The sequence below is a fragment of the Dipodomys ordii genome, unplaced genomic scaffold, assembly GCF_000151885.1.
Source record: "Dipodomys ordii isolate 6190 unplaced genomic scaffold, Dord_2.0 Scaffold164, whole genome shotgun sequence".
Taxonomy (NCBI): domain Eukaryota; kingdom Metazoa; phylum Chordata; class Mammalia; order Rodentia; family Heteromyidae; genus Dipodomys; species Dipodomys ordii.
Genome location: NW_012267380.1, coordinates 1,250,938 through 1,273,901, shown reverse-complemented (window position 1 = coordinate 1,273,901; position 22,964 = coordinate 1,250,938).

Genomic DNA, 22,964 nt, shown 5'->3' with positions numbered 1-22,964 from the left:
GTGCTCCTCCCACAGTGACCAGCCACATGCTCCTCCCACAGTGACCAGCCACGTGCTCCTCCCACAGTGACCAGCCACATGCTCCTCCCACAGTGGCCAGCCACGTGCTCCTCCCACAGTGACCAGCCACGTACTCCCCTCCACAGTGACCAGCCACGTGCTCCCCCCCACAGTGACCAGCCACGTGCTCCCCCCACAGTGACCAGCCACGTGCTCCCTCCACAGTGACCAGCCACGTGCTCCTCCCACAGTGACCAGCCACATGCTCCTCCCACAGTGACCATCCATGTGCTCCCCCCACAGTGACCAGCCACGTACTCCCCTCCACAGTGACCAGCCACGTGCTCCCCCCCACAGTGACCAGCCATGTGCTCCCCCCACAGTGACCAGCCCCGTGCTCCCCCCACAGTGACCAGCCACGTGCTCCCCCCCACAGTGACCAGCCACGTGCCACCCCTCCACAGTGACCAGCCATGTGCTCCCCCCCACAGTGACCAGCCATGTGCTCCCTCCACAGTGACCAGCCACGTGCTCCCCCCCACAGTGACCAGCCACGTGCTCCCCTCCACAGTGACCAGCCACGTGCTCCCCCCACAGTGACCAGCCACGTGCTCCCCTCCACAGTGACCACCCATGTAATCCTCCTCTACAGGGACCAGCCACTCAACTCAAGTCCCCTCCCCTCTCTTATCCCCTCTGCTCACTTCTCCTCTCCTCTCCCCTCCCCTCCCCTTCCTTCCCCTTCCCTCTCCTCCTTTCCTCTCCTTTTCTCCTCTTCTCTCCCCTCCCTCTCTTCCCTCTTCGTTCTGTGCCTAACTCAGGGCCTAACTACTGCCAGACTGGTGCACTGCCCCTTGAGCCAGGACCCCAGCTCTTTTGTTTTAGCTGTCTTCTGGGCAGGATGTTGATCATTTTTCTCCCGGGCCTGCCTGGACTGGGCGCCTCCTCATCCCCTGTGCAGTGGAGACCAGGGCCTTGGAGCGTCACCCTAGCATTCCTCACAGATGCCTTTGGCAAGAATCCCTCCCGTCCTCTCCAGCTCCATCTGGGACCGCACGGCCTTTCTTGAATGCGGTTTGGATCATGTCACCATGATGGCTCTTTCATTGGCTGCAGAGTGAGAGTTCAACACTCTGGTGAGATGTCCCAGTTCTTCTGGTGCCTGACTGCCCTCAGCTTGCCTCATCCACCTCACCCCTGGGCTTGTCAGCATTGGAACCTCTGCTCCCAGACCACTCAGGAGGCCGTGGCTTCATGCCCTTGGACCTTTGCATGTGCGATAGCCACGGCCTTGCTTTCCTTCCTTCCGTGCACAGCCTGGCAAACTCGTATTCACTCCCATGGTGTTGTTCACACATTGTCCTCTTCCCACCCCTTACAAGCAAGCTGCGTCAGAACTTAGACAATTAAGAGACACCCACACCCACCCTTAATGCTCTCTGTTGGTCCATCAGTCATAATGCATATAATATTGCTATAAATGCTTTTCAGATGGGAACATCATTTTGTTTTTATATGGCAGTGCTGAGATTTTAATTCAGGGCCTCGGGCATCCTCTCCCCAGGCCCTCTACCCCCTGAGCCATCCCCCAGCCCCATTTTGCTTTAGTTTAGTTAGGTTAGGTTAGTTTTCAGGTTGGGGTTAGTTTAGTGAGGTTAGTTTTCAGATGGAATCTCACATTCCTGCCCATGATCCTCCCTCCTCTGCCTTCTGTGTGGTTGAGACTGCAGACATACAGCACCGTGGCCGACTTATTGGAGTGTTGGTAAGTTGTCATTAGGCTGTCTTTGATCCCTCCTGACCCCCACTTGCCAAGAAGCCGGTGACAGTAGTGTAGACATGATTGTACCTGTCCCTGATGGTGACCTCCGTAAGGGCAGAGCCCACGCCATGACTCCTGTATATAGTGGGTGTGTAGCCCTTGTGTGTTGAACGACTAACCAGAGCCATTGCCCCCTACCTCTCCTCTCTCTGCTGGGTCCTGATTGCAGTGATAATGAGCAGCAGGTGGCAGTTTGTGCTTTTCCTCCCACCTGGCTCAAACTAGGGGTTTGAGAAGTTTTGTCCTGCCCGCCAATGACAGTGACAACCCAGCCCTCTCCATGTGGCCCCTGCGTGGGCCAGAACCTGGACGGGGAGGGGGTGATGGTGAGTCTGGATTCTTCATTTAATCAGCCCAACCTTTTGTGCCAATCACCCTGGTTGTCCCAGACCCCCCCCCCATCCCCTTCTGTTCTGTGTCTCATTCAGGCTTCTCCTCCACCCGCAAACCACCCACTGCTCAGCTGAGCCTGGAGCGCCCTTCACAGCCAGCGTGGCTCTCAGAAATGGACGGTTACTCAGAGCGGAGCTGCTCTTAGCATTAAAATTGGCCTGGGAGAGCTCAGAAAGTTTATCTTGGAGCCGGCATGGCCCCTGTTCCCTCCAAGTCAAATATTTCTCTTCAGATCCAGTGCGAGCTTTGCCATGGTGGTGCTGCCCAGTGCTTCCTGAAATGCTGGGGTAGCTTTGAACGCGAGGGGTGGAGCCGGAGGAGGTCTCCTTGTGTTTTGGAACATGCCACCTCTTCGCGGGGGGGGGGAGTGCCCTGAAATAGCTCCACGCCAGGTTCAGCAAACACCTATTTATTTCCCGAAAGAGGGAGGGAGATGATTTAGAAAGATCCAGAAAGTCCAACTGCCATCTCAGAACTCCTGGGGAATTCTCCCCATACTGGGGCTGTGAGCCACAGTCTCCTCTCCGTTCCGTGGGTCTCTGGCTGTTTGGGATGAAGATGGCAGCATGTGGATGCCGGCCTCTTCCTCAGCCCCAGGGACAGGTGGAGGGGTGGTGGGTAGCTCAGATGCTCCACGCACACTGACTTGTGGTCATGGGTGCGCTTGCAGTCTCTATAACAAAACAGCTAAGGGCTGGTGCTTTGTAAAGAAGACATTTATTCAGGGGCTGCTGCATCTGCTTGGCCCCCTGATAATCATCACCACACTGCAACACAGGAGGCCACGCATCCCTGGCGTTTGTGCTCATCCCACTGGATGCCATCACTAGTGAAGGTGGCGGATCTGGCCCCCGGTCACAAGGAATCCACCAGTCCCAGGAAACAGGAAGTCTGAGCCACTTTGGAGACTTGCTGCACTCGGCTGTCAGGTTGAGCCATGTAGCTGCTGCCTGCAAACCGGCTGGAATGCTGTCGAGGTCCTGGGTTTCGCTTGTGGATGGACAACTGGCCCGAATGGTCTGGTCTGGTCTGGTGATATTTCAGCGCTGGACCTGTCTCTTGGTAGCCCATGAGCCACCTGTTCTGGAACATGGCTGCCAAAAACTAAGATTTTGAGATGACAATGAAGCTCATGGAGTGGCTGGCTCAGCATGATGGTCTTCCAGGGATCCTCCTGTGGCCACAGCCAGATGGGGCCGGTTGGCATCATTGCAAAGTTTCTCATCTTGTGTGTGTGTGTGTGTGTGTGTGCATGCACGCGTGCGTGCGTGCATGTGTGCAGGTCCTGGGACTTGAACCCAGAGCCTGGGTATCATCCCTGAGCTTCTCTTGTTCAAGTCTAGTGCTCCAGCTATAGCACCACTCCTAGCTTTTTCTGAGTATATATTGGAGATAAGAGACTTATGGACTTTCCTGCCCAGGCTGGCTTCAAACTGTGATCTTCAGATCTCAGCTTCCCATGCCCAGCACCGCCTACTTCTTGGTGGTTGCTGGTGTTGGCATCTTGTTGTGCCTGGAGTTCCCTCCACGCTGGCAGGAAGCCGAGGCTTGGTGGACAGTACCCCGAGACAGTACCCAGATGCAGTAACTTCCTCACAGTCATACGTCCTGACAGACTCTGGAGACAGCATAGCTCCCACTCTCCCATGAGAGGGCAACGCCACACAGTAAGCCCTGCTGGACTGCGAATCCAGGCGGGCTCCAGCTGGGGTTTTCTGTGACTTTTGGTCAACCCTGCCAGTCTCTGACATCTCCCCTTCATGGGATATTTTTCTGTCACCTGTTTTACGTCAGCATGAGCAGAGCGGTATTCTCCTGTAATCCCAGCACTTGGGAATTTGAGGGAAAATGAAACCCATTCTACAGCTTTCCATGTCACCACCTACAGTTATTTCTTCTTTTGCCCAGAGATTCTACGAGGACTCATCTCATGATGATAGCAAGTAACACATTCTGAGCTCCTACTGCCTGGGCATCTCTGTCTGTCACCCACCTGGCATGCGCCTGACAGAGGCGGCGTTTGTGTAAGTCCACCTCATGACATGAAAAATAATCCAGGAGCTATACCAGGAAATTATCTACTTTCACTCAGCCATGAAATCACCTAGCAACACATGGCTCAGCCTGCGCCTGGTTAAGAGTTAAGGGCTGCACCACTGTGGCTCAACACAGATGAGTGAGCTGAGCGTGGTGGCGCAGGGCTGTGATCCCAGCTCTCGGGAGGGTCTCCAGGTCATAACCCACCTGGGCTCCAGAGTGAGGCCTTCGTCTTAAAATGATAAAAAGAAAAAAAGGAGAGAGAGAGAGGGAGGGAGGGGAGGAAGGAGGGAGAAAGAAGGTGGAGGGAGGGAGGAGGTGGAGGAGACACTGGTTATGATGGGTGGACTTGGTGTTTTAATTGGAGCTCGGGTGGTAGCAGTGTGTCTCTGAGTCACAGTGGCAGCTGGGCCTGTTTCAAGCTCGGCGTGGGTCATCTACATTCCTCCCTCGCTTGTGTATCCTGCACATGTCCTTTGCCTGTCCTCACAGACCATGCAGGGGTCCCGGGCACAGGTCTCCTCCTTGAACATGGATCCACCAGGGGGAGGGGGGTGGATTTGAGCTTGTCAACCTCACCCACCCCAAGGATTCCTCCAACTGAGAAGCTTGGTCCTTGTGGCTGAGGATCTGGGAGAATAACTGCTGCGGTTTGGGTCATGGCGTCAGAGCCCTGGACCTGGTTGGTTCTATTGCTTGGGGCCTGAAGCAAGGCAGAACATCATGGTAGAAGGGTGAGGTGAATCAAAGCTGCTCAACTCATGGTGGCCAGGAAGGGAGGAAGGGAAAGAAGGAGGGAAAGGAAGGGAGGAGAGAGAGGAGAGAAGTAGGAGAGAGAGGAGGGAGAGGAGAGAAAGAAGGTCCTGCTTGGGCCAGCAGCTTCCTCCTGGCTCCCTCACTCCCTCGGCACTGCCCCCCCCCGGTTCCCCCCTTGGTTCCCCCCCCCCCCCCCGTTAGCTGTCTCTGAACACACCTTACAGACACACGGGTAGCAGCCTGACAAATCTAAGGTGTCTCTCAATCCCATCAAGTGAATAGTTGATGTTAATCACAACCTGCTTTTGTGCTTCCTGCATAGCCGGTGTTACAAGCATGAGGGTACCCCATCTACCTTGTTGGTGGAGTTGGGGTCCCCCCAACTTCTGCCCTAGGCTGCCTGAGGTGGTGATCCCCCTGTCATGTCTCCCATGCCACTGGGGTGACAGTCACATGCTGCTAGGTCTCGTTTGCTGGTGAGATGAGGGGCTCACTAATTGTTTGCCTAGGTTGGCCTCCGACTCCTGTCCTCCCAACCTCTCGCTCTTAAGCATCTGGGATGACAGAGTTGAGCCACCGTGGCTGGCTGTGTGTGTGATGTGCATCAGCCTTTGGAAGAATTTCACATTTGCCTAAGGAGTACAGAGCTGGTCTTCATTCTTTCTCATTATGGATGGGTGTTTCTACAGCATTAAAACCATGTTTTGAAAGTATATAGATGATCATAATAGAAGCATTCGGAGCAACTGCATTGGGGGTAGAGGTTACTATCAGATAATTTCCTCAATTTCTTCCTTGGTTGTGATTTTGTTTGGATTTATAGTTCCTGGATTTTTTTTTTATAATCTTATCTCTTCTTAGAAATTATCTACTTCGCTGAGGACTTCAGTTTGTCAGCCCACACGTGAGTGTAATGTTCTCTTTGGATTTAGGCAAGAGAGATCCATTTTCTGCAAATTGTCCTTTCTTATTTCTAATTAAAAAATGTCCCTTAATTATATTTGTGGTAGGTTTGTTTATTTTAACAGTCTTATCAAAAACCCAGCATTTGAGCTAATTTATCACTCTGTTGCGATGATGCTTTGCAATTGATTTATTTCAGCTTTGTAGCTGTGCTTGCTGCCTGCTTTGTTAATATGAACTCCATGGTTCCTCCCCTTGCATGGGACTCTGAAGCCCGGGAGAGTGGGGAGTTGTTATCGGGGTCTATTCATAAATCAGGGGCCGCCAAGGGCAAGGATGGAGCCCTTAGATGATAAGTGGGAGACATTAGCATGCAAAGGCTCTGTGCCAGCTAAGATGGAGCCATAGCTCCAAGATACTGTCTGGGGGCCCCTCTGCTGTGGAGGGGCCACGGCCAGACCTCAGGCGCTGGACCCAGGGACTGAGAGGTGAGAAGCAGAGGAGTCGGGGCAGAGGGGGACAGGTGGAGGAGGGGCTCCCAAACGGCTTTCCCTGTGAGGCAGGGACCTGGACTTGGGCCCACAAATAGCTGTGGACAGGACGAAGGCTGGTGTGTGTGTCCTCTGTCCTGACTGTCCTCTTCTGCGGCCACTTTGCTGCCATCGTGGAAGCCAGTAGGGAGCAGACAGGGGAGCTGACCATGTGCTGGTGTCCATGACTGTTATTGTGACCCTTGTCAAGACCATGGACTGTCACCTGACCCTTCTGAGACCACTGACCATCACCTGACCCTTCCCAAGACCACAGAACGTAACCTGACCCCTCCTGAAACCCCTTCCAAGACCACAGACTGTCACCTGCCCCCTCGTGAGACCACAGAATGTCACCTGACCCTCCTGAGACCATGGACCATCAGTCCACTTCTGAAGCCACCTCTGTCCAGCTCTGAACACTCAAGTGACCAAGTCCGGCTTTCCCTCTGCTCACCTCCTCTCCTTCCACCCTCATTCTTCCTGCTGAACCTAAAGCAAATGTCTGTCCCCAAAGATGGCTGAAGACACACAGAAGAGCAGCCATTATCTATTATGTGTAACAGACCTCCTTCTCCATTCTTCACCATGTCTGTCTGGCATGGAGGGGTTTCCAACTGGGTGATATCCATGGGAAAGGAGTCCCACAGAGCTGGAGGCTGGGAGTCCAAGGCCAGCATGCTGCCCTCACAGCTGAAGGTAGAAAGAGCAAACCTATCCAGCTCAGCCCTGTCCGGAAGTGTCCGTCCCAGGTGACCACATGGTCCCAGAGGCCCCGCTTCCAACCAGAGGACCATGAGCTGGCTTTGAACTGCGATCTGCAGATCTCAGCCTCCTGAGCAGCTAGGATGACAGATATGAGCCACTGGTGCCTGGATTTTTCTGTTCTTTAAACTGCTGCCTTTTGAAAAAGGCAGATGAAGACTCATTCTGGCTCTTCCTCCATCCGCTCTGCCTCCTTTATCTATCATACTCCTGGCCTTGATTGGAACCTGAGCCTCCTGTAGTGGGCAGGCATCAGGCCTCCTCTCAGCTCAGCCTTTGGGTGTCTTGCTACCTCCAGTGCCTCCATTGAACTTGTCTCCAAATCTGGTTTTTCTTGGTGGTAGTGAGGCTTGAACTTGGGCCTTCACGCTTGCTAAGCTGATGTGGTACCATGGAGCCATACTGCTGGGCCATTTTAAGTACCTGCCTAGCTGTCCACCCTGAATGGCAGCCCACCTATTTAAGGCTTTCCAGAGTTGCCAGAATCATAGGTATGTACACTACAACTTCTTCCATTGAGATGAGGTTCACAGATTATTCTGCCTGCGGTGTTCCGGGGCCTTGATCTTCCTGATCTCAGTCTCCCAGTTAGTTTGGGATGACAGACACACATCGTTGAACTGTTTCTGGGGTGAGGCTGGGCTTAAACTACAGTCCTCCTGTTCTCAGACTCCCTAGTGACTAGGATTGGGGGCAGGGAAGAGATGATAATGTGGTAAAGCCACCTGTAGACGCCCATCCTAGCCAGCCTCTGAAAGGCTGGGATTATAGGTGTGTGCTGCCATGCCAAAATACTGTCTTTCCTCCTACTTGGTTTTACCCCTGGACCCACTTCAGAGGTCACACATTTCAAGTCCTAAACCTCCCCATCCTCTCTGTTCTCTTCCAGATGCAAGGCCCTGCACCTCCTCTTGTCCCATTGGGGTTTGGGATGGAGTTAAAATGCAATCCTTTGATGAAATAACTCACCTTCTGTATTTGCATTTTAATGGAGACTCTCGAAGCCTGGGAGCAGAGGGTTGTAATTCCAGGCACCCTGGTAAGCAGGTTGGGAAAATATTTTTCTCCAGCAGAGTCTCTTTACAGCTTCCTAAATCTCCCGACGCTGCTAGGGTGGATGGCCTCCAGTCCCAGCCCTGCTAACTTCCATCACATTACAAGCAGTGTTCCTCCGGGGAGGGGGGTAGGGTGATCGCACAGGCGGAGAGAGAGGAGCTGGACCAGGATGGGCGCTGGCTACCACGGGGCCCACCCAGTCCTGTGTCCCCATCCAACGCCCCCTGGCACTTTGCACTGGTGCCAACGCACTGCTCTGGGATGTTTTTGATGTCTGTGGCTAAGCCTTGGTTAGACTGAGGCCTAATGTGTTATAAGTAGCTGGTAATGGCCTGGGGGGAGGGGCAGGGGGAGTGTTCATTCAGCACTCTTGTGCATGTGTGCGTATTCTCTCTCTCTCTCACACACACACACACATTCACACACAAACCCGTGTTGACATAAAGTGTGCATTCTCCCTGCTTACAGAGCAGGAGAGGGAAGCGGATGGGGAAGACTTCACATGTTTGATGTGCCGTAGATCAAGGGTCTGATTTAATTTCCCCATGTGACGGGGAGGAGGGGGGATGGGAGAGGGCACCTGCATGTGGTTTCTGAAATCCCCGATGGAGTGTCAGGTGATAAACTCATCCCTCATCCCTCCCTCTCACTGCAAACATGACTACCTACCATCCCCAGTCCTTCTTGGCCTTTTCCAGCCTCAGATCTCAGCCTCCTCAGTAGTTAGGATTATGAGTGTGAGCCACTTGTGTCCAGCCTGGTTTAGAATAAGTAATCCAGATTTATTACCTTGGAAATTCTCGTGTGTGTGTGTGTGTGTGTGTGTGTGTGTGTGTGTGTGTGTGTGGTGGTATTTGGGCGCTTGAACTCAGGGCCTCACACTTGCAAGGCAAGTGTTTTACCACTTGAGCCATGCCACCAAGACTTTTTTGTTTGAGTCATTTTGGGGGTAAGTCTCATGCTTTTGCCCAGAGCCAGTCTGGACTGTGATTCTCCTACCTCTGCCTCCTATGAGGCTGGGATCGAAGATGAGTACCACCACACTAAGGTATTAATTGAGATGGGGACTCACTGACTGTGCCCTGAATTGTGATCCTCCCAATTACTACCACATGAGCAGCTGGGGTTGTAGGTGTAAACTACCATGCCCAGCCTGGAAATTCTTATTAACTTATGGTGCCAAATTGAATGTGAATGAAAGACATTCAGTGTTGTACAGCCATCTTCATTACCCACTCCCAGGACTCCTTCCTCTTCCCAGATAGAATCTGTGCCTCTAGTAAACAAGGACTCTGTTTCCCTTCCCTGAGCCCCATGTACAGACCTCCACTCCTGCTCGGCCTTGGGTCTCAGGTTTCCTTCCTTAGCAACCCTTGACAGTGCTGTGAATTGGCTGCTAGAATGTTTTGGATACGCATTTCTGTAGCACACAACGTAATCCCTAGCTCCGCTTTCCTCGGAGGCTTTGCTCTGCCCCCTGCCATGGTGAAGTTTCTCTCCAGGGAGGCCATTTTGCACTAGCCATGGTGGTGTGACCGTGCTATGGCTGTGATTTCGATGTTTGCCAGGTTCTTAGAGGGGAGGAGCAGCTGTGGCCCCCAGAGGTGGGGCTGCCCATTGTGCAGCCCTGCTCCCATGCCCGTTGTGGCTTGCCTGGATCCTTGTCCTCAGGGATCAGAGCCCTGAAGTCAACTTGTCACGTGGCAGAGCAGGCCTTCGTTTTAATAGCTTTAGGGAAAAAAGAGCTATAAGCTCTGGTCTTTTTATTTGTTTTGTTATCCGACTTAACAGACATAAAATGACTCTGTCAGGTTGTTCCAAGAGTTTCTAAATGAGGTTTGAATTCAAGGCTGTTAGCCAGCTGCTCTACCATTTGAACTACACTCCCTCGGGCCAACCTGGGCAAAAAGTGTGTGAGACCCCATCTTAACTAATCAAAGCTGTGTATGGTTGAGTGTCCCTGACATCCAGTTACATGGGAGGCAGAAAAAGAAGCATCTTGATCCAGTCAGGCCCAGGCATAAATGTGAGACCCTTTTTGAGAAATAAAGCAGGAGAGCTGGAGGTGTGGCTCAAGTGTTAGAGCCTGGGCCAAACAATCACAGGTCCTGAGTTTAAATCCCAGGACTGCTCAAAATGAAAGGAAAGAATAAAAGAAAGAAAGCGTGAGTGATAGCAGTAAACTGGGTTTTAGCACAATAGCTCTGTGAGCTATCTTATATTCACAATAAACATGCGCATGTGGCTGTAATACTTTCTACCTGGGCAAAGGTCAAGAGTTAGACGCTATGCTGGACTGGAAGGTGCCAGGGTGCAGTGTAGCTGCTGGGGACAGAGTAAATTGGAACAACCCTCATGGAGAATGAGGAAGCCATGTCTGCCCCAATCTCAGTGTACATTAGCTCATATGCAAAATCAAGGGTTTATTGGTAAAACTCCTCAAGATCCGTTGCTGGGACCAGTCTCTCTCTGTGTGGCCCAGGCTACCCTTGAGCTCTGATTTTCCCATCTCTGATCATGGATGTGGGCCCCGGGTCTGAAACTCGGAACGGCCCAGGGGCAGATTGCCAACGACATGACATCTTCTGTCGGTTCCCATCATTCACCTGACTCCGTGACTTTCCCCCCTCCAGGGTGGTCAGGTAGTTAGCATTCCTGCTCAGGGAGGAAGGAAGAACGATCTAAGGGATGTCCATTTTGGGGTGTGTCATCCGCCGCTAGCCTGCTGATGCAGTCACCCACATTGACCTTCTCCTGGGCTCAGATCAAGTGCTGGGTGATGCGTGTACGTGGGGGGGTCTCTGGTGTCACAGGAGAGTCTGAGATTCCTCAGAGGGTGCGAGGAGCTGTGTGAGGCAGGAGTGCAAGGCACAGCTTTTCTCAGCCACACCCAGGTCAGACAGGGCTCCATTCAGCACCTCACCCTTGCCACGGTCAATGAGGGCTACAGGGGAGAAGCTCAGGGACTTTATGCTTTGGTCCACTAGGTCCTGTCAGTCCATGCATCAATGCATCCATCCATCCATCCATCCATCCATCCATCCATCCATCCATCCATCCATCATCTACTTACCATCATACACCATCTATCATCCATCCATCTATCCATTATCCATCCATCATTTACCATCTATCCACCATCAACCATTATCCATCCATCCATCCATCCATCTATCCATCTATCCATTATCCTCCCATCATCCATCATCGTTCCACCATCTATCATCTATCCATCATCCACCATCCATCCATCCATCCATCCATTCATCCATCCATCATCCATCTATCATCTACCATCCATCCATCATCTACCATCAATCATTTACTATTTCTCTACCATCATCCATCCACCTATCATTTATCTATCATCCATCATCCATCCATCCATCCACCCATACATACATACATACTTATATACATACATTCATTCATACATAAATCTATCCATCATTCATCTATCATCCATCCATCATTCATCTATCTATTGATTATTTATCCACCTATTCCATCTATCCATTTACCATCCATCCATCTGCCCATCCATCCACCCATCCATCATTTGTCATTCTATTATCCATCCAATGATCCATCTATCCACCATCCATCTACCACATATCATCCACCCATCCCCATTCCCTCCCTCTCTCCCCCATTTCCATCCATCCATCCATCCATCCATCCATCCATCCATCCATCCACCCACCCACCCACCCACCCATCCATCCCAGTTGGTGCCAAGCTTTCTGAGCCTGCACTTTCTCCAGTAAGTTCAGCTTTGCAAAAAAAAACCAAAACAAAACAGTTTCCCTTTACTTTTTGTGTGTTTTCTGAGTTTTCAAACCCATGGGTATTTTGAGGGAAACATACTCCATATGTTTCTGATTTGCTTAGATTAAACTTGCCAGAAGTTTCTTTCGTAAAAATCTATTTCACGTCTGGGAAACCTTTTCTGCTTGTATTTTTAAATCTTTCTTTCTTTCTTTCTTTCTTTCTTTCTTTCTTTCTTTCTTTCTTTCTTTCTATCTTTTTAGCCCAGATTTTCACACTCAAGAGGAAGCAGAAAATTGAAACAACGATTAGGGTATAATTGAGACCAGAATCCCCCTCTCTTGCCTTTCTTACCTGAAGCTTCCTGAAGGCCATTTTGCAGTGCTCTGCTTCTGAGGTCTCATGTGGATGTGAGCTGTGAAGACCAACACCCCTCATATGTCCCATGTGGGAAGTTTTGGCTTTCTACTCAAGTTCACCCTGGTGAGGTGTCCCTGGTCTGTTTCCTATTCAGAAATCTCTGAATTTGAGTAGGTTATAAATTTGAAAAAGTGCTTTCATTTATTTATTCTTTGCTTAGAGGAGGGAGTGTCATAAATCCAAGCACAAATAATGTACATAAAACTTTCAAACTGTACTCCTAACTTTCACATGATGAGTGTTATTATTTTTATTAGCAATAAATGTCAGGACACTGAAGAGTGCTTGGAAGGGTTGAAGTGGGTTGGGAACAAAAATGCAATGAAGGAGAAACTAGGGACAAAGGATTTAAGAAGCAGAGAGAGGGCTGGGAGGGTGGCTCAGTGGTAGAGTGCTAGCCTTGCGTGCATAAGGCCCTAGGTTCAATTCCTCAGCACCATATAAACAGAAAAAGCCAGACATGGTGCTGTGGCTCAAGTGGTACAGCATTAGCCTTGAGCTGAAGACTGAGGGCCCAAAGTTCAGGCTCCATGACTGACCAAAAAAGAAGCAGAGAGAGCAAATTACAGGCAAGCCACCCAAAGACACACTGATTTCCGAAGTGGAGGCTCTGCCTCTCTGATTGTCAGACTTCCTGTTCTGGAAGGCCACGCAGCTCACACGGAGATGCAGGGAGGGCTGTCTCCTGGAGACACAGCAGAGCACTCAGCTCTGCCCAGTACCCCAAACACAGCAGAGCTAATATCACGTATTCATGACTCTCTCCCTGTTACAACTCTTTTGCTGAATTTTCAGATTTTTTTTCCCCTTTAAATGTAACATCTATAACACAAAGCAAAACCTTCATTTTGGAGTGTTATTTAAGGTGTTTAGGCAGAGTAGTTCCCCAAGTGGGGGTGAGGAAGAGCAGAGAGAATGCATGGTGTGCAAGGAGGGAGGCGGGGGGGGGGAGATTGGCGCAGACTTTGGAAAGAGGCCTTAGGTTGGAAATCATGTGTGTGTGTGTGTGTGTGTGTGTGTGTGTGTGTGTGTGTGATACTGGGTTTGAACATGCATGGACCTCCATGCATCTTAGGCAGGTACTCTGCTGCTGAACCACACCTCCAGCCATCTTTGGTGCTGGTAACTTTAGATAGGCCTCATGTCCTGTCTGAGTGAGCACATGGGTCCATTCTTGGTTGGAATGGAGCAGTGATCTTCCAACATCAGCCTCCCCAGACACTGGGATTGCAGGCACGAGCCACAGGTGCATGGCTTAAGAAGATTCTTTTAATTTCCACAGTGCATAAAATTCCAAAAAAAAGGGGTGATGGGAAAGCAAAAGGATTTTTTGTTTCTTTGTTTTTGGCTAAGCAGCTGATTCCCAGCTTGTCTTTTGTGGGCCATTTCATATTTACGGATCTCAAAATACATATGTTTGATTATATGAGCATTGTGACCTTTACTTAAAGTCAGAAGAAATGGCTTCATATTTTCCCTTCCCCCCTCAAAAAGAGAAGGGATGAAGGATAGAGAGACAAGGAGAAATAGGAACACACTCTTAAGAATTTGCTAGAAATCTTTGCTCAAAAGGAGACAATGGCCCACCAGGTGTCTAACTTCAGACTTAAACCCAGAGCTCTGTTCTTGCCTGAGCCTTTTCTCTCCTAACAAGTGCCAAGGTAGAAATTTTCCCTCAAGATGTATATAAGATGGGCAAAACTCCCCATGATACTGATACAAACATGGTATCTAAATAATGTTGGGCTGTTATTTAGAGTCTACAAATGTGACCTTTTTGTAGTTATTATACACTGCTGAGTTTTGGAGTCATAATATTTAAATCTGGAGTTTTATATGTTGAGCTAATATAAAATCAGAGATTTCCCTTTTTGACTATAAGAGCCTACTAATTTTCTTGCCTACTGAGAAGGTTTTGATTTTTCATTGAGTAGTAATGGGATTTGAACTAATGGCCTGATACAAGGCTCACTGGTGCTCTACCACTTAAAGCCACATCTCCAGTTTGAGCTTTTTGTGACTAATTCAAGGTAAGAGTCTCTCAGATTTATCTTTCCTGGCTGTCAGCCTCCTGAATAGTGAAGATTAGCAGTATGAGCCTGGCTCCATCCTGGCTTTTTGCTGGTTAGCTTGGGGATGGAATCTATAGGCCTCTCATGTCTGATCTATCAACATTGCTGCTCTTCAGATCTCAGTGGCCAGGATTACAAGCGTGAGCCACCAATGCCTGGCTCTATGTTGTTATTTCAATATGGTAATAGTTGTTAGATAGGTTAAGTCACTTTTTGGTAATGTATCAAGCAGATATTTTTCTTTCAGTTTGTGTGGGAAAGACGAAGAGAAGGGAAATAAAATAGGAGTCTTTTTTTTTTTTAAATCAAAATCTAGAACGCAACTCCAATCCCTCACACAGGAACGGCGCTAACAATGACTCCAGGGAAACTGATCAAAATATTTTCCGAACCTCTTTTCAGGTAACAGACGCCGACACTCGCCCGGGGAAGGCGTTCGTGGCTCCATTGTTCTCCCAGCGCGATGCGAAGTGTTTCTCTAGTGCACTTGTTTTGACACGGCGTGTGAATGAATGCGCTATTAATTCCTGACACGGTGGTGCTCAGCTCCAGTCTCCTTTCAAACATCCTTCCAGATAGAGTCTGTATCTGGGGCAGGATGCAGGGTGTGTGCACACACTGTCCGTGGCCGGCCAACTAGACCAGCTCTCAGCTGTGTCTGCAGAGCAAATGCTAGAACACTGCTGCTATGCTGAAATTCAGTGTGGCCATGGAGCTGCCATTCCCCAACACCCGTGCCTCTTCCCACCTGGCAGTGTTCACATCCCTGTGTATTTTGTCCTGTGCGTGTCTCCATCTGGCAGGGCATTTGTGCTTTCTATTCACCAAAGCTTCTCACACAGCTGGGCGCCAGTGGCTCACACCTGTAATCCTGGCTATTTAGGAGGCTGAGATCAGAGGATGATGGTTCAAAGCCAGCCTGGGCAGAAGAGTCCATGAGACTCTTATCTCCAATGAACCACCAAAAAACCAGAAGTGGAGTTGTCACTCATGTGGTAGAGTGCTCGCTTTGAATGAAAAAGACCAGGAACAGCTCCTATCCATGAGTTCAAACCCCAAGACCAGCACCAAAAAAAAAAAAAAAAAAAGACGACAAAGAAAGCTTCTCACACAAAAAGCAACTTTTAGTTTCTCAAGGCTTTTGCTATGAGCTCTACCAATAAAATGTTCTTTTCTGATAACAAACTACTTCAAGTAAGATAGAACAATTACTATAATTTAATTTTTTTGTCGATTGTGGGGCCTGAACTCTGGGCCTGGGCGCTGTCCCTCAGCTCTTCAGCTCAAGGCCAGCACTCTACCACTTGAGTGGTAGAGTTCCTGGCTTGGCTGGCTTTGAACCATGATCCTCCTGAGTAGCCAGGATTACAGGCATGAGCCACCAGCGCCCTGCCATTATTATTGTTGTTGCTATTATTCATGCTTATTATCATTGATATTGTTAGTTTTGGAATTTGTTATGTAGTCCTGGAGGGCTTCAAGCTGGTGATTCCCCTCTCCACATCCTGAGTGCTGGGATTATAGGCAGGCATTGCATTACTGGAAAGGAGAGGGTGGCCCAGGCCCAGTGCTAAAAGGGCTTTGCATAGGGGTAGGTCTATTGATGTTCCAGACTTCCAGCTCAGGTCCTGCATGCTTTCTCCGCCTCCTGTCTCCCTTGGGGACCTTGGACTTGAACAACCCTGGCTAATAACCTTCTCTGAACTCCCCTCCCTCCCCGAAACCCATCTAGTTCTCCCTGGGATGAGAGTGGGTTACGTTTATTTATTTCATGCTCACTTGAGTGTTAGGCCTGAATCCACTTAGTCTGTTTTATGTGGTCTTACAACAGTTGCCACATGGAAGAAGTTTTCGAACAGTGCTTATTTTGTGGGCTTCTTTTTTTCGGTGTTGTTTATCAATTGTACACACTAAGGGTTTTTATCACCATGTTTCCACTCATGTATGTAACATACTTTAATCACAAGCATTCCTCAGTTTCTCTTCACATTCATCTACTCTTATTACTCTCATTCTGTGCCCATTGATCGACCCCATTCTTCGGCGTTTATTTATTTATTTTTGGAGGTACTGAGATTTCAATTCAGGCTCATGAGGCAGGTAGTCTACCACCGAGTCAGGCCTTCCACGGACTTTTTTTTGTTTTCTGGTTATTTTTCAGATACGATTTCTTCCCACTGAAGCCCACGACTTGATAGTGATCTGAATATTTTAGGCTTCCCATCATAGGTTGGGTGACAGGCAGGTGCCACCACACCCGGCTCTGTGCATTGAAACGGAGTCTCACGAGCTTTTCATCTGAAAGCAGACTGAAATCTTGGTCCTTCAATGTCAGCGTCTCAAATAGGATTACGAGTGTGAGCCACTTGTGCCCTGCTAATCTTTGCGTTCTCTGTGGAGGCTGGATATGAACGTCCTGTCAGATGAGTATCTGGCAGGCATTTCCTCCTGTTCTGTAGGCTGTCTCTTTGCTCTGTGGACGGTTTCCCTCTCTGTGGATTAACTTGAAAAATCAGACACAATCCCCTTTTGCCCCTCCTTGCTCTGATTTCTGAGCTCTTAGAGTCCTAGTAAGAAAGTCCTCGCCTGGGCGATCTGATAGTCAAATAAGTATCTCTGGGCTTGAAGGGTTTGAGAGACTTGAGCTGCTGTGGCAGGCCTGGGATTAGAAGCCAAGGTTCACAATCAGAGCCCAGCCCAGCCCAGTGCAGGGAGCTCATCCCATGCCCTGGGCCTGCAGGCTGGGGAGGCGGGGCCTCTGAGCTCCGGAGGGCCTGGCCTCTTCCCATGCTAGGGGAGCAAGCTGGCACCAGCAGCCGCCCGAGGGAAACCTTCACCAGCTGTGAATGGGTGTGATTAAGTGATTAACCTCTTACCATCACTTGGAGTATAATTTAGAAGCAAGTGCTCCCTCCCTCTAGTGAGCGGCAGAGTCAGCAGGTGTTCAGTGCCCATTGGGGCTGTGTGTCATTTTGGGAGGATGGGCGAGAAATATCTCTAAGTATCTTCAAGATACTTGGAAGACTCTAAATGTCCTGCGGCGTCTCAGGGCACTGGGATCTTGTTCACCCTGAAGGTTTCCATTCCAGAGTTCCATCCCTCCCTCTTGGGCAAGGATACTTCTAGCTGGGGACAGTCCCTCCCTGTTCTGGCCCTCCGCTGGGTGGCATTCCTCCTCTTGGCGTGTCGGACACAGGTGGGGGTGTGGCTTTTCTCACATCTCGCTGTGGGAGTTTTCTTCAGAAGCCACTCAGCCGCCCCCCTCCCCGTGACATCTAGCTAGCTGCTTTTCTTTGTCTGTTCATTTGCTGTGCTCAAGTTTTCCTGGATACACCAGACAGATGCTAATGAAAGAGTCACTGCATACTTGAAGAATGCGTGTGACAGGACGCTGGCCCTTCGGGGACAGGTTACCTCCCATGTGGCTTTCTCGATCAGGGGGTACATTTGTCCCCGGAAATGGCACGTCTTTCTGGATGGCTGAGGGGGCCCTGAGACTTAGCTAGGGAGCTAAGAATGGAAGCAGCCGCATAAGCGGATCTAAGGAAGAAGGCCATAGAGTCAGGATGGGGGGAATCATGCGGGAGCCTGTGGCCAGTGAAGACGGGGTTTTAAGGAACCAAAAACTCAGTGGAGAGGCGTCTTTCTTGTCTCTTCCCTTCTCTGGCCACATGGAGTGCTTGGGCTTCTAACCTGGGAGACATAGGCCTTAGACGTGTAAAGTGCCTCTCTGCGCTTCCTCTGTGTGGATGGACTTGCAGGGCTGGAAGGGGACTTATTCCTGCATGCGGGTCAAGGCCAAGTGCATTTCCATGTTCAGCAAGCCCTGGCATTGCCCCATACTCTCTCCTCCTCTGTCCACACAGCCTTCGGGAGGACTTTCGGTCCTGCGTGAGCCCCTTGGCCTCAGCTATGTGGGGTGGGCCCACAGGCCATGCTCTATTGACAAGACCCAACCTTGGGCCAGGCTCCCCTCATGGTGAGACTCGGGAGAGAGGCCCAACAGAGCAGAGCCATTTGGGCGCGTTTTGGAAGAGAAAGAAGTTCATCTGCAGAGGGGAGCAGGAGGCTCTGTGCTTCATGAAACAGAGGGAAGTCTAGCCTCTGTGTGGGCAGCTTCCACAAGGAGCAGATGGCCCGGGAATGCTCTCGCATGCCATGCTTGCCTCCAGGAGGCAAAGGCCACGTTCCGCAGGGAGCTGCAGGCAGCAGGCCACCCCAGGAGGCCCCTGGTTCTGAAGACATTCTGGAGACTACCTCGGCCGGGACCATCCTTGGCCAGCACCGCCAATGAGCAGACTCCTGGCCAAGGACCCCGGAGGGCAGCTGGCAGGAAGGATGGAGAGGAGAGGGCGGGCAGAGCTGCTTTGTCCTCATGCCAGGGTGGCAGAGCATGGATGTGGGGCTTCTAAGAGGCTCTGAGTTAATGAATTGACTAATCTGCTACTAGGAGCTGGTAGACCTTGGGTGGAAGCTGGGTGAAGAGACTGGGTGGAGGCCTCTCCGACGGGGCAGCCTCTGCCTTAGCCTCTTTTCTGTCTCTCTGTCTTTCTGTCCCTTTCTCTCCCCCTCTCTCTGCTGCTTCTTCTCCTGAGGGTAGACGCTAGCCCTGCTCTACCCTTTGCTGCCACCATGATGCTCTGGCTCCATTTGGAGATGGAGTCCCACAATCATGGATCGAAACTTCTGCAGCTGCGACCCCACGCTAAGCTTTCCTCCTCTGCCATGATTTTCTCAGGTGTTTTGTCACCAGTGACCTTGGTCTCCACATGGGACCCCTGCTTTGTGTGTACTGAGTGTAAGTCCTGCCTGTTATCACCCCAGAGCTTCAGGATGGGCTGCTGGGGGTGCACCTTTCACTGTTCTGCGGGTGCCATGTGGAGATCATAGTCTGCCTGCAATGATATGTCCTTCATGTGTAGATGACTAAGGTGCGAACGTTGTCTGGGCAGGGCTGTGAAGGTAACTCTGGTAATACTGAGCGGATGGTAGGGTTGTTGGAAGAGAACTTGACTCAGTGATGGTGTCTTCACGTTCCAGGACATGTGGCCACAGAGGTGAAGGAGGAGAACAAAGGGAATTTGCTCTACTGCCCTTAGGCACTGTCCTCGAGTAGCTGCATGTGGGTGTGTATGGTCCCATGCACACGCATGTCTGTGTGTTTATGTATCTGCAGTCTGTTTCTCATTATGGCATCCAGGGAGAGTTCACAGGAACATATGGTAGTGGGTGTTTTCCTCTACAAAAACCAATCTCAAACACTGAAGAATGTTAAAAAGCTGGGCATTGTGCACACCTCTAATCTCAGCACATAGGATGCTGAGGGAGGAACTCAGGAGTTTGAGGGCAGCCTGGGTTACACGGTGAGGCTCTGTCTCAAAACAACAATGTGATTTTAAAATGACAAGGAATTGGGCCCGTGGCTGTGAAATGGGCTCTGGAATCCATCTGCCTGGTTTGCATCCCAGCCTTCCTCCACTTGCCAGCTGCAGGACTGTTGTTGTGCCGTTTAACCGCTCTGAGAGCCGGTTCTCATTGGCAAGATCCGATTGATTGCTGCGTTTTTTCATCTAGGGTTATTGTAAGGGTGTAATGAGTTAATCTTTGGAAAGCATTTGGCATAGAGCCTAGCCCATTGTCAGGAATTTATAAATCTAAGTTACTACGATGATGAATTGTCATTGCAAATCCTCCCAGGAGTTCATCATAGATGGGCATTGAGTCTTTGGCTAAGTCTTTGCTGAACTCTTACATGCTCATAACTCCATCATCCATTCTGAGCTCCTTCATGCTCATAGCTCCATCATCTTCTCTGAGCTTCTACATGCTCTTAGCGCCATCGTCCTTTGGAGGAAATACCTCTGGGTGTCAGATCCTACGCACGAGGAGCCCTGTCTCTGCCTCTTTCTGCCCGATGCTAGTTCTTCCACACTTCAAGCCTGGCCTCCCAGCCTGGGCTGCATGTCTATCCCTCCTTCCCCAGCCTCACTTATTATAAAAAGTTACTAGCATTTTCTTTGGCTAAAAGATTAAAGCCATTTCCCTCCAGGGTGACTGTATTTCCCTTTGTGATCTTAATAAGTTCATTATGAGACACTGTGTGTGTGTGTGTGTGTGTGTGTGTGTGTGTGTGTGTGGTCCATTGTCAGCTGTGTGCTCTCTCCTGGAGTGAGGTGAAGGAAATAAACACCATACCTGCTCCCCACCCTCCACTCTCCCTAGAGCTTCTCTTCGGAGTGTGAAGTTTCCAGTTGAACTCTGCCAGTCCATTCATTATTTAGTCCTTTAATTGGTGGTGGTGACAGTGGCACCCCCTTGGCAGGAAGGCAAACTCCACTTAGTTGTTGATGAGCGTGGCACCGTTTATATGGTGGGGAGTCAGAGAGGGGACCACAGGGGATCACCAGTGATCACCATGCAGAATGTTGTCAGAAATAACGATTAATCCATGTAGATAGATACCTGGCTTTGTTCAAGCTGAAGATGAATCCCCAGGGTGTCAAAGATTCTGAGAGAATGGGAAGGAACCCATGAAATGGAGCTCCTTCTTGCGGAGTGGCCATCCTGCAGAGCCTGGGGAATGTTCTGGAATGTTGGTGGCATCTTGTTACTCCTATGGCTTTATGACAGGAACTTCTCCACTCTTCCCCCCCCCCACCTTTGGCGGCCAACCACACATTACCTGGGGATGTTTCTTGAGGCATCACATTACAGTATTAAAATTTCAATTGTTCATTGGTTATCTAAATAGTGTTCTCTTCAAAAGATGGCAAATGCTTGCCTTGAAGATCCTCTAGTGTATGTGCCACATAGAGCTTAGACACACACAGAGTGAACACATTGGATGGACCGCTGCTTCGAACCTAAAAGTATATCCAGTGAAATTTAAATGTGCAGAAAATGGTGATAGAGATCTACATTTATCTGTCTATCCATCTATCTATCATTTATTTATCTATCTATTTCATTAAATAATCAGGAGGCCACTGGCCTGGAGCTGCTTCGGTCTTTTTTTTGGTCCAATCGTGGAGCCTGAACTCTGGGCCTGGGCGCTGTCCCTCAGCTCTTCAGCTCAAGGCTAGCACTCTACCACTTGAGCTACAGCGTCACTGTCACTTCCGGCTTTTTTCTTTTTGCTTATGTGGTGCCGAGGAATCGAACCCAAGGCCTTAGGCATGCAAGGCAAGTGCTCTACCACTGAGCCACCTTCCCAGCCCCACTGTAGCTTGAGTTTCTACATAAAAAACTCTCAACCTATATTAACACATAAAGCAATAAAAACATAGTTTAGGAAACAACTGTTCTTCCATCTCTCTTTCCTTCCTTTCCTCCTTCCTTCCTTCTTTCATTCTTTCCACTATGTTTCTTTCCTTCCCTTCATATGTCTATGTTCTTGAACTTATTTTTTTTGTGAGCTGGAACTGGGGCTTGAACTCAGGGCATCTGGCTCTCTGTTGGCTTTTTCCATCAAGGCTGGTGCTCTGCCACTTGATCCACAATTCTATTTCTGGCTTTTCCCTGGCTAATTGGACTTTCCTGCCTCAGCTGACTTTGAACCTAGATTCTCAGGTCTCAGCCTCCTGAGTAGCTAGGCCTATGAGAATTAGCCAATGCCTTATAATCCTCTCCCTCAGCCTCCTCAGTGTTGGGATTACAGGTGTGAGCCACCAATCCTACTTTTTCTTAAGTAGTTTCAGTCAATCACAATCAACTGACCTCCAGCCAATCAACAGCAGCCAAGTCATCAGATATGTCTACACAAGGAAGTTGTTTTGCTGTAGCCAATCAAATGATTTCTCTACTTCAGTGCCAGCCAATCAAAGTCCTCTGCCCACACCGCTGAGCTCAGCACTCTGATTTCTTGGGGTTCTGAATACTGCATGATTCACCAGTTGTTCTTTGTTCAAATAATTGCAAAAAATTGATTTTTTTCCAGTTTCCCATTTAGCATATCCGAGCTCCAAAAATAACACAACATAGTGCGACACATAATAGCATTGTTATATAACATAAAAAAGGAAAAAAATGACCGAGCTATAAATAGTCAGAGAAATAAAAAGGAAATGCATAAATTTGCAGAGAACGTAGTAAGGATTATAACCAAGTCCTCCTCTTTAAAAGAGATTTAGGCTTCATGCTTAACATCCACGGTCTGGCCCCTTCTTGGACAGACTTCCAATGCTACGCTCTGTGGTTCCCAGTCATCCCTCTGTAGTGAAGCCATAACTCCACTGGGTCTGAGGAGGAGAATAGATGCTAACCCTGCATTTTGCACCGAAAAGACTTAATGTAGTGAGTGGGGAGCTCATTTTTGCCTTTGGAAGTTGCAGTGGGCTGTGTGGCATTGTCAGTAAGCCCCTGCCTTTGGGAACCATGGGAGTCTTCCCGCCTCCCCCAGGGTCTGGCTTTGTCTGCCTTGAAGACAGTGGGTTCTCCCAGGAG